The following is an 11679-nucleotide window of genomic DNA, read 5'->3' on the forward strand; positions in this document are numbered from 1 at the left end:
AGGTGGGGCTTTGTGATCAGCAGTGCCTTAATATTGACTTTAAGTAAATTCTGCTATAACTCACTACCATCATTTCAGTTTGAAATTTTTTTTTAATTTCATTTTTAGGTTTTTATTGACAGTGTCCAGTGTTTCTGTCTTGTTAATTTTTGATATATCCATTTAGGATTTATTTAAACTGGAATATAATTTCCTCAAATATGTTAATGCTTTTTATTGCTAACAGAGCTAACACAGAGACAAAATGTTTTCAAATATAACAGAAATTTTGCTTGCTGTAGGAGGATATCATGAAAGATCTCTGGCTTAAAATGACTAATTAAAAACATGGATGCATTTCTACTTCTTCCTATAAAATGACCATAAAGGAATATATACATTGGTAAGGAACTGACACTAGATGAATGTTCATTAAATTTTGGCATATGGAAGACAAGAAAGTGTATGAACAAGTAGAATGTACCAAAAGAGGGGAAGCTAACAAGAAGTGAGCCATTTGCATCACTAACCCTCCAAAATACTCTTCAGCAAGTAGTACCAAAGATGTCCAAAAATAGTAGTGAGAGGTGGAGATGAAAGTAGGAGAATTAGTTGAAATTCTATCTAGGGAACAGTTAGATCCCCCTGATCTTTCCCAATTTTCATTTGGCATAGTCTGGTAAACCTCCTCATGCGGCGAGAAGCAAGAGGTTTACTCTCTGGAGAAACTAGCAAGAGGCAGAGTCTTCACATTTGGACATTGGGACAAAAAAAAAAAAAAAATAGAATTAAGGATAACGCAGCTTCCTAAATGCTGTCATTGAGACTTGGGAATTCTTCCCAAGCTCCACCTCCACACTTCTCCTAGTCTGAAAATTTAGATTGGGTGGGCAGTTATACCTGGCAGGTGAAACATGTGCTGTTATAATAGAATAATGTTGTATTAGCATTTACATTGTTTTGATATTACTTAAGTGATTCAGGAAATAAAAAGCTCATGAGATGAGGTAATTTACCTAATAACCTTATATTATATTTGTAGTTTCCTGTGTTCTTCAAATTGGTCATTGAATCCAACTGCTGTTTTAATTTGAGAATATTTGAATTCCTGTTTAGAAGTGGCTATGAATTCTGATACATACAGATTTTTAAAAAGAAATTGTACATGTTGAGATATTCAGAAATGAGCTCAACAGAGAGATTGAAATACTGTTGCATACTTGCTGTCCCATCAAAATATCCATCATTTGATTATTCATAAAAGGAGCAGGAAAACCTCATGTTCTTAGAAGTTGAAATGATTATCACTAGAAATTTAATACCTAACTAACCGCTATTCCTCAATCAGCTGTTCTGATTTGGATTGATTATAGTAATCCACAGATGATAATGGTTCAGAATGAAATATGTTTAAGTCTGAGAACTGAGGCCATCATTGGTCACGTGCTTTAGATCCAGGAAGTTCTTGCCCAGAAAGGCAAGAATAGGATTCAAACCTTCACTGCATTGCATTGTTTTAAGAGGGTGATGAAACTAATTTATCTAACCAAATTGTTTGCTCATCTGAGCAATTAAATATAAATCACACAATTTGCTTACCAAGAATTACTTCAAGACCGATGCCTTACTGTGTCCAACAATTCTAAATTAACATATGCAAACTTTACCCAGTCTCAATAAGTAGTTCCCTTAAAAGACAATGTGAGCTCAGACTCCAAAACCATATAAACATCCATCTGTAATTTCCCCCCAAGCCTCTTATCAGACTAGTGTTCTCCTTTACTGTAGCATGTTTAATAACCATTGCATTGTCAACAGGTGGGCAAAGGGGTCTCTTAGGAGAGTTGGCTTACAACAAGGATTTCTTTTACCAACTCACCAGGCTGGTTATAAAGTCAAAGTTCAAACCTATCTGAAATTCAAGCCAGAAGTTTAGTTTCTCCCAATAAATAGTTTTTAATACAGTGAGAAGTGGTGCAAGCCATCTTTAATTACAGGGAAAGTTTATTTGATCTCTTTACACTAGGTCTCAGTTTCAGTTCCTTACCTTTAGTGTTCTTTGAAGATTATTTTCAAGAAAAGATTGTGGGTGTGAATACTCAGCCCTTGTCCAATAATTCCTGTGATCTTTTGGAAATGTTGTGATTTTACTTCTTTAGATATGATATCAGAAAAATTTGTGTTTCATTCATGTCTATGAATAAAGCCTGAATACTGCCTGGTATGTTGTTGCACTCCATAATGTTTGTTGAGTTAATGAAAATATTAAATGATTAAAGGCTTTTAGCTTTCCCTTTACTTCTGGCATCTGTGGATTTAATTCATTTTTTCCTAGAGGTAAACATCCTGTCAGTATAAATGACAATTTATGTATTATATTTTATCCACTATTTTTAGTATGAGGTTTTCTGCTTTAATCTTGCTGGTCTTCTCATAAAACACTAGCTCATTCAATGCATCCAGTCAAAATCTGGAAAAGAAGCAGGTGAGAGGAGAGGACAGTCTAAAGGAATGATTTAAACTTGAAAGAACTGCTTAAATTTCTGAATTGTACAAAATTTTAGCCTTGATTTTTACTAAATTTAGATCTTCTGCTTGTTCCAAGCAGATGGTGAAGCTTATGAAGAAAATAAAAACAAGCTATTGAGATAAAGGAGTTACATTTCCTTTACACATCCCAGTTGTGGTGTTAGTAAATGAGTGACCTGCCATTATAGGTCTTATTCAGAGACCTTTTCACATCTATTTTTGTTCATTGGAAATCTTATTATCAGATAAATGCTAAGTATTCATTTTGTGTGTTTTGTGATTAGGAATTTTATTTTCCTTTCAGAACCAGGATGACATCTCTCTTAGTGAGTCTGGGGCATAGAGGAAAATTGTTTGATGTTCCCCAGTCAGGACAGATTTTCTGTTTTTCTTACCTTCTTTTTTCTTTCTCCCTATTAGAGAATAGTTTTCTCTTATAAAAATGTATCAGTTTAATGCTGTTATAGAAGGACAGTGTTATTAGGAGGATGACTTAATCCTATAAATGTTCCACTTTGAAAAATCTAAACAACTTAATTGTACTAGCTGAGGAGGACCTTGCTCATAAGGATCCATTGCCTTGCCATTAATTAGCTCACCCTAGTCTTGATCACTGGAAGCACAAGCAAAATGAATCCAGGACTTAGAGGGGAAGGTGTAGGAAAAGATAAGGGGAGGGATTTCAAGAATAATTTATCAATGTACATCCAAGTTGACCTGAAAGATCATAACTTTTTTATTTTCATTTGTGCTCTGAATATATTTATAATAACCTATAACTAATTCACTTCACCTACACAACCTTTGAGTGGTAGGGTTTGTATTCAATACTTCAGTTCAAAATTTCGGAACCTGCTGTGCAATTAATATGACACTGATTTTCATTCCCATCTTTTTTGTTATACATATCCTTTCAAAAATTTTGACTTCATGATTTACTTATTATCTGAGTTCAATAGTAAAGTTCTACTTTTGCTAGAATACATGTGGCAGATCGTTTTACTTGACCTCGTAAAGTTTAAGTGATAGTAGTTTGGAGGAATAACTAGGGACTGTGTTAAAGAAGAATCCTGAGGTCTGTTATGACACACTATTTCTTTATTACTATAACAAGATGCTAAACAATTACAGCTTCAAGTTATACACTGGCTGAAAGAAGATGGAAACCAATCAACACAAGTGATCTTCTGTCTTATGCTGAGTATAGCTTTTTAAAATTTCTTCAGTGTACCTTCAAATGCCAAGAAGGAAAAAGTTTCACTCATTGAATATCTCTCTGTGTCTATTTTCTTGACAGAGTAGCTAGGCCCAGGTGTGGTTTAAGGCATTGCACAATCTCCCCGTAATCTCCATAAACTAGCTATGTCAAAGTTGCTTGAAATGAATTATTCGGATAGACTTCTCCTGTGCATCTTTAAAAAAAATTCTTGCTGTCCTATTTCTCTTAATTATTAGGTATCTTCCACTAATTCACATCCTGATGTCCAAAATTACTTTGTGTTTATTGAGTAACATTTGTATAAATTGTTTGCCTTTCATGATATATAACCTGAATGTGCAGTGTCATACTTTTTAGCAACACTGATGTATATAATGTTCATTGGATTCCAGTCTTCATCTAAGTTATGATTTTATTCTTTTACTATGTAAAGTACCTTGAGATCAAATATTTCCCATATCTATGTACACATTCCTGTAACAACATTGATGTTTTCGTTTTTGCTTTAAACATTGATTCATATGCTTTATTTTGGGGCTGCATTGGGTCTTCATTTCTGCACTCAGGCTTTCTCTAGTTGCAACCAGCAGGGGCTACTCTTCATTGCGGTGTATGGGCTTCTCAGTGTAGTGGGTTTTCTTGTTGTGGAGCACGGGCTCTAGGCACGCAGGCTCCAGTAGTTGCAACACGCCGGCACACTAGTTGTGGCGCATGGGCTTAGTTGCTCCACGGCATGTGGGATCTTCCCTGACCAGGGATTGAACCTGTGTCCCCTTCATTTGCAGGAGATTCTTAACCATTGCACCACCAGGGAAGTCCCTTCATTGATTTTTAAATTGAAAAAACATTAAAAATAAATCCCTTTATTTGGAAATAAAGTAGGCAGATGATTATCAGCACATATATCTTAACCATTTAGCAGAATGGTTTTTACAGTGTTTGAGAACTTCAAAGCTAAGAATGCTATTGAAATAGGCACATTAAAAAAGCTTAAGAGTTATTAATATAAATTATGATACTTTATTAATATCCCACACAGAGGGTGATTAATCTTTAATTTCCAGCTGTCATTTCAACATAATAGTGTACAGATTAATTTTTTTATTCATAAAGGCAGTTATCTAAAACTCACTAGTTAGATAATAGAGAATTCAAATATTTTATACTAACCAACAATACTACTACAAAAATTACTACTAACAAAATTAATAATCATTTAAATATTCTAATTGAATCCCACTTTTTTTTTCATTTAAAGTAAAGATTTTTATAGTAATTAGAATAATCAAAATCATAAATGTATACATAATATGGCTCACAATATTGATAACCTGTTATGGTGGAAACCGGGTCCTCAGACCCGATGGGCTGGAGAGTCTCTGGATAGGCATTCAAGGTAACCCAGCCTGCCCTTGGAGCCTTAAGACCCGGATTCAAGTCCTACTGTTCTCCTCACTCCACCAGTGGTTGAGGACTGTCACCTGGGCTCTGGAGACTCCAGGTCCTTTTCTTGACATGCATTTATTCAAGTTAGTTGAGTATATCCTTGAATTGTTCATTCATTGTGAAATTACTTCATCATCTGCCCTTTGGTCCAAGTTTTTGAAATACAAACAAGACAGTCTCTTCTCCAGAAGTTTGTCATGGTTCAGGTCTGAAGTTGTCTGATGCTAAATGTATCTTTTTGTTTCCTTTCCAAATTCTCTCACAGCTGCCTCCCCTGCTACCTTTGGTGTTATAGAGCCAATGGGAGGTGGAAGATGTGAGCAAAAGGTGAGGGAAAACACCCAGGTAGCACACAGGGTGTAGTAACATCCTCCAGGAAGCTATCATTATTTTTCCCTCCAGATTGTATCTCCACCTCTTTTTCAGCTAATGTTCAATTTCTTTCTCTTAGATTTCCTTCTGTCACGTAGACATTTAAGAAGCATGCTATACCTTCTCCAAAGAGGTCACCAGCTCAGAAACAGACCTAGGAATTGAAGGGATGAGCAAAGACATGAAATACCAAGTGCTCCGTATCCATTCCCTAATCAAGAGAAAACAAGGCAAATTTCTCATTAAAAACATCATTCTCATCTGTGTTATCAGGGTCTCCTGGAATCAAGCACAGAGTTTAGAGCCTGGCAGAGAACTTTAATGAAAATATAATTGGGTTTTGAAATTGTCAAGGCACTGTAGGGTCAGATGAAAGCTGGTGGAAATGAGGAAAAGTTAAGAGGCAGAAAGCTCCCGTGGAAAAGTCAGAATAAGCAGACTTTTCCCCGGAGCACTATGGAGGGAGGGAGCTCCTTGTAATACCTTTTGGAGATGTTGTATAGGATTCCTTGGGAACTTAGAACATTAAAACTGCCACTGATCAAACAGTAAATCACTTCAGCAGCAACTGATAAAATCAAATCTTAATATACTGGGTTTTTTATTGAATCACTATAGGCACAGGTATGTGTTACGTTCTTTTTTTTAAAAGTCTGTATTAAGCCCTTACTACCAGCAGCACAGAGAGTCTCTGCCCTTGTGACATTTACATTCTAGGCAGAAAAGGCTGAAATCAAGCACTCTAAATACTGTAAGGTCAGGTAGGTAATTGCTACCAGCAATGACAAAGCCAGTGAGGGGTAGAGTAGAGCAGCGTTTCTCAGAGTACTTGGGAAGAATCCCACTTTTTATTTGATGTCAATGATGAAAAATTTCTCTATATATTTATTTTCTATAAAATTAAGAAAAAAATAGAAAAAGTGACCCGTATATCAGAGAATGACATTGATTAACTCTTTAAGATGTAGTTTTTAGTAATAGCATGGATCAAAAAATAGTAAAATATCCCTTCCTCTGGATAGTAAATTAAAATGTACTTGTTAAAATTAAAAAAGAAAAGAATAAATAAGGAATCTTGAGAACAAAAAGGTACTAGAAAAGTAGAATCATTTTGCTGAAAGATGATAACATATAGTTCATGAAAGGACTCTGGAATAACCCATTGATCTATGTGTCTTTTATGCCAATGCCATACTGTTCTGATTACAATACCTTTGTAATATAGTTTGAAATCAGGATGTGTGATGCCTCCAGCTTGTTCTTTCTCAAGATTGTTTTGACTCTTTGGGGTCTTTTGTTGTTCCATACAGATTAAGTTTTTTTTTTTTTTTTTTCTATTTCTGTGAAGAATGTCATTGGAATTTTGGTAAGGAATGCATTAAATCTGTAGATAGCTTTGAGTAGTTTGGATGTTTTGACAATATTAATTCTCCTGTAGGTCAAGAAGCCTGGCCCTCAGGTAGCAGCTTTTAAATCCCACAGATAAAACTCTTCCAGGGAAAGACTCGGAGATGGATGTTTTTACCTGTTCCCTCTGGGTTGAGCCCTCATGGATAGCTGATTAAATACTGCTTTTTTGTTTTCTGTAGTCCTACAGGACTCACAAGTTGAAGCCCTGTTGGCTATCAGAGCCAGATGATCTGGGGATCAGCCCCTCAGGCAGTAGCCATAAAAACTGAGGTTCTAACATGTGTACAAGCTCCTTCAAGGGAGATACTGGCAACTTGGAGTTTCGTGGAGGGAGGAGACAGTGGAGGTTTCTGCAGGCTTCCCAGTCTCTGGGGAGCATAATAGCCCACCTCTGCTGTGCTATTAGAAACTAATACCCTAAATTAGAAACTCTACCCTTACTCAGCAGCTTTTAAAGCATGTAGATAAATCTTTTCAGGAGAACACTGGGAGATGAGTGTTTTTATCTACTCTCTCAGTACTGAGTTCTGGGGGGGGGATAGCTGCACTGAGTGCTTGCATGCCTGTTGGAACTGCTTTTGTGTTTTCTATACTTTTGTGGGTCTCATGGGTACAAGCATCGTTGGCTTTCAGAGCCTAGTGTTTTGATTCTCTCAGATGGGAGTCTTAAAAGTTTGGGCACAAGATTTGAAATAGCCCAAAAGTAAACCAACATATAAATGGTCAATTTTGTGGAAAAGAAAGCAAGAATATACATTAGGGAAGAAAGAATAGTCTCTTCAAAAACTGTTGGGAAGACTGGATAGTCACATACAAAAAAATGAAACTGGGCCCTGATGTTAAACACAAAAATCAATTCAGAATGGATTAAGACTGACATAACACCTGCAATTGTAAAACTCCTAGAAAAAACCATAGGAGGGAAGTTGATATTGGTCTTTGCAATCATTGTTTTAGATTTGACACCAAAAGCAAAGGCAACAAAAGCAAAAACTAACAAGTGGGAATATATCAAACTAAAAAGTTTCTGCACTGCCAAAGAAACCTCAAAAAATGAAAAGGCAGTGTGTGGAATGGGAGAAAATATCTGCAAACCACATATTCAGTAAGGGGTTAATATCCAATATATACAAGGAACTTATACAACTCAATAACAAAAAAGCAAACAGTCCAATTAAAAAAATAGGCAAAGGACCTGAACAGACATTTCTCAAAAGAAGACATGCAAATTAACATCAGTAATCACCCAGGAAATACAAATGAAAACCACAATGAGATATCACCTCACACCTGCTAGGATGGCTGTTATCAAAAAGATGAGATAATAAATGCTGATGATGGTATAAAAAAAGGGAACCCTTGTACCTGATTGGTGGAAATGTAAATTAGTGCAGCCACAATGGAAAACAGCATAAAATTAAAGCTTAACCTACCATATAATCTGGCAATCCCAGTTCTGGTTATATATCCAAAGAAATAAAATTATCTCAAAGAAATATCTTTACTTCATGTTCATCACAGCATTATTCACAATAGCCAAAGTATGGAAGGAAAAAAGTCTATGTCCATCAGTGGATGAATGGATAAAAAAACAAAACAAAACAAAACAAAACTATGGTATGTAAATACTACAGAATACTGTTCAACCTTAAAAAAAGAATGAAATCCTTTGTGTGTGGGTGTGACTACACGATTGGAACTGGAGAGCATTTTGCTAAGCAAAATAAGCCAGACAGATAAAGACAAATACTATATGGTACTACTTATATGTGGAATCTAAAAAAAAGAAATTGAAGTCAGAAACAGAAAAGCAGATTGTAGAATGGTGGTTGTCAGGGGTTTGGAGGTAGGGAAAATACAGAAATGTTGGTGAGAGGATACAAACTTTAGTTACAAAATGAATAAGGTCTGAGGATCTAATGTATAAGGTGGTGACTGTACTTGGTAACACTGTTGAATAATTGAAATCTGCTAAGAGAATAGAACTTAAATGGTTTCACCAAAAAAAAAAAAAAAAAAAAAAAGAAAGAAAGAAAAGAAAGAAAGAAAAAAGAAACAAAAACAAAACCAAAAAACCTCACAAATATGTGAGGTCAAGTTTGTGCTAATTAACTCAATGGAGGGAATCCTTTCTTAACGAATACATATATCAAATCATCACATTGTATACTTTAAATATCTTATCATTTTATTTTCAATTATATCTCAATAAAGCTGAAAAAGTATCAATATTGGCTAATCAAGTGTAATGAATATACCACACTAATGCGAAGTCTTAATAATAGAATAAACTGTGAACTGTGTGCAGGTGGTAAGAGGTATAAGTGGGGATTCTCTGTACTTTCCACTCAATTTTCCTGTAAACCTAAACCTGCTCTGAAAAAATAAAATATATTAATTAAAAAACAATATGAAAAACAATGGAGAAATAGATATGCTGTAAAACGTTTTTAAAAACTGTTTCATTAGTAGAAGAGAAATGCTGTCAAGAGTTTGAAAAAGAAAAAGCAGAAGGTAGTAAGAGAGTAAAGGAAACACAAATCTAAGACAGCAGGCACAATGCGTGGCTTCCCAAGGGAGTCACCAGAGAGCTACAAATCTGTCAAAAACTATACAGAGATCAAAGATATGTTACCAAGTCTAAGCTCCTAGTAGTGCTCGCCACACAAAAGGCCAATAATTAAGAGATGAGTTGTTGGGGCAAGGAATGATGATTTTATTCAGGAAGCCAGCAAACTGAGAGGATGGTGGGCTTATACCCTGAACAACCATCCTGCCTGAGTGAGAAAGAATTCAGGCTTCTTTTATACTAAAAGGGGAGGGGGTCAAGTCAAACTCTTCCTGGTACCCATCAGGCTCCCCAGGGGATGTGTTCATTTTTTTCTCCCTGCAGTCATTAACAGGTGGGCCTGGTCAGGATGTTTCTTGTGAGCTAAACAAAGGCATTTAATGCTAGCTTAACGTTCATTATCTGGGAAGAGGGTTCCCAGAAATGGGCTAGTATATATAATTTAAGCTTATAGGTAAAATCCCTTTAGTGATTAACTTGTAATAGAATACAAAGGGTTCTTCCCTACTACAGATGGATGTGGGTAGTGAGAACCATATGTGTAAATGATTGCAGATGCAATCCTCTCCCTTTTCTCCACAGAACTCACAGCTGGCTATAGTGTCCTCTGTGTTTAGGTAAAGTCTGAGAAACTTTTTAGAAGATATTGCAGTCTATCTGAGAAGTCTAAGGAAGGATATTCATTCTTGTGGGGAAAAAAAAAGAGAGAGAGAGAGAAAAAAACCTAAGAGGGCAAGGGACTTAAGAAGGTGAGGAAAGGGAGAAAGGAGAGAGAATAAATCTTTCCCGTAAAGTGAAATCAGCTAAAGTGTTCCTCCAAGACTTTTATTTTGTCAGAACAGTTTTGGAGATTTTACCTGCCTGCTTATGTCAAATGCACACTGGATATGCTAGACTAAAGGGATGCATCAAGTCCCAGGCGGGATGGAGAGGGCGGCCCTGAGTTTTCATCATGCTGCTCAGAAAGGGCATGCTATTTAAAACTTATGAATTATTTATTTCTGGAATTTTCCATCTAATATTTTCTGACTGGGACTAACCGTAGGTAATTGAAACCACAGAAAGGAAAACTGCAGGTGAGGGAGGGGGACTATTGTACTGTCTTTGAAAGTATGAAACCATGTAATAAATAAAATAGACCAACCTAGAGACTCAAGTTTGTAAAATTTCAGGACCAAAATATAAAAACAAAAGACTAAAAAAATTTGGTATATATTCTCTAACGTTTATATCTTAAGTTAACAGATATACAAACACAGTATAGGTGTATAAACAAAACCAAAGTTTAAATGGTTGTTACCATTTGACACATATAACCAAAATAATCATATCTGGATATAATTTCTGTTGTTTTAAAAGCCTGATATTAAAATCAAATGCATGTGATACTACTATTTTCAACACTGTAATTTTTTTTTCCTTTCATGAATTTGAATTGCCTTTAAAATCTATGTACAGGTCAAATTCACATTTTTCACTGAAATCATATGGGGGGACATTTATAGCAGACCCCTATTCTAACCCCTCTCTGCACCAGAAGGGCTTTTTCCCAAATCTGTGGTGAACTACGCTGCTGTTGCGGTGAATTGACACCCGCAGTTGGAGCCCTGAGTAAATGATTCCTGAGAATTGGTGCTTACCTCTGGTATGATAATTCCATGATGTGTGTTTAACAGTATTTTCCAAAGTTTTCAAGTGGAACAAACTCCATTTGCCTGTGGTGATAGAGGGCTTAATACTGCACCCCTTCCTGGCTGCCCACATTTCCAGGTACCACTCTCCTGCCCAAGTACTGGTGTCTGCTTTATAAAGTAGAACTATTCAGATCTCTTCTTCAGGGTCTCTTGGAAGAATTCAAATATAAACAGGGTCTATCTTTCAGAAGGCTCAAAAAAGATATAGTAGTACACACACTGTGTATTTTAAGGAATATCTATTGTAAAAGATCTTTTATTAGAGTGAAAGGACTTTATAAATAGCATTAAATTCCTTGACTAGGTTTTTAATGGAAGACCAAATATGTATCATTTCAAAGCTTTAGAGATGACACTTACAACCAGAAGATAAGGTTTTAAGAATTAGATAATATGTTGTGAATGCACTTGTAGATGTCTTTCCAGAAAAAGGCCTCTAAATTTTCCTTTAGACTCTTTCA

The sequence above is a fragment of the Hippopotamus amphibius genome, chromosome 5, assembly GCF_030028045.1.
Source record: "Hippopotamus amphibius kiboko isolate mHipAmp2 chromosome 5, mHipAmp2.hap2, whole genome shotgun sequence".
In the NCBI taxonomy this organism is placed as follows: domain Eukaryota; kingdom Metazoa; phylum Chordata; class Mammalia; order Artiodactyla; family Hippopotamidae; genus Hippopotamus; species Hippopotamus amphibius.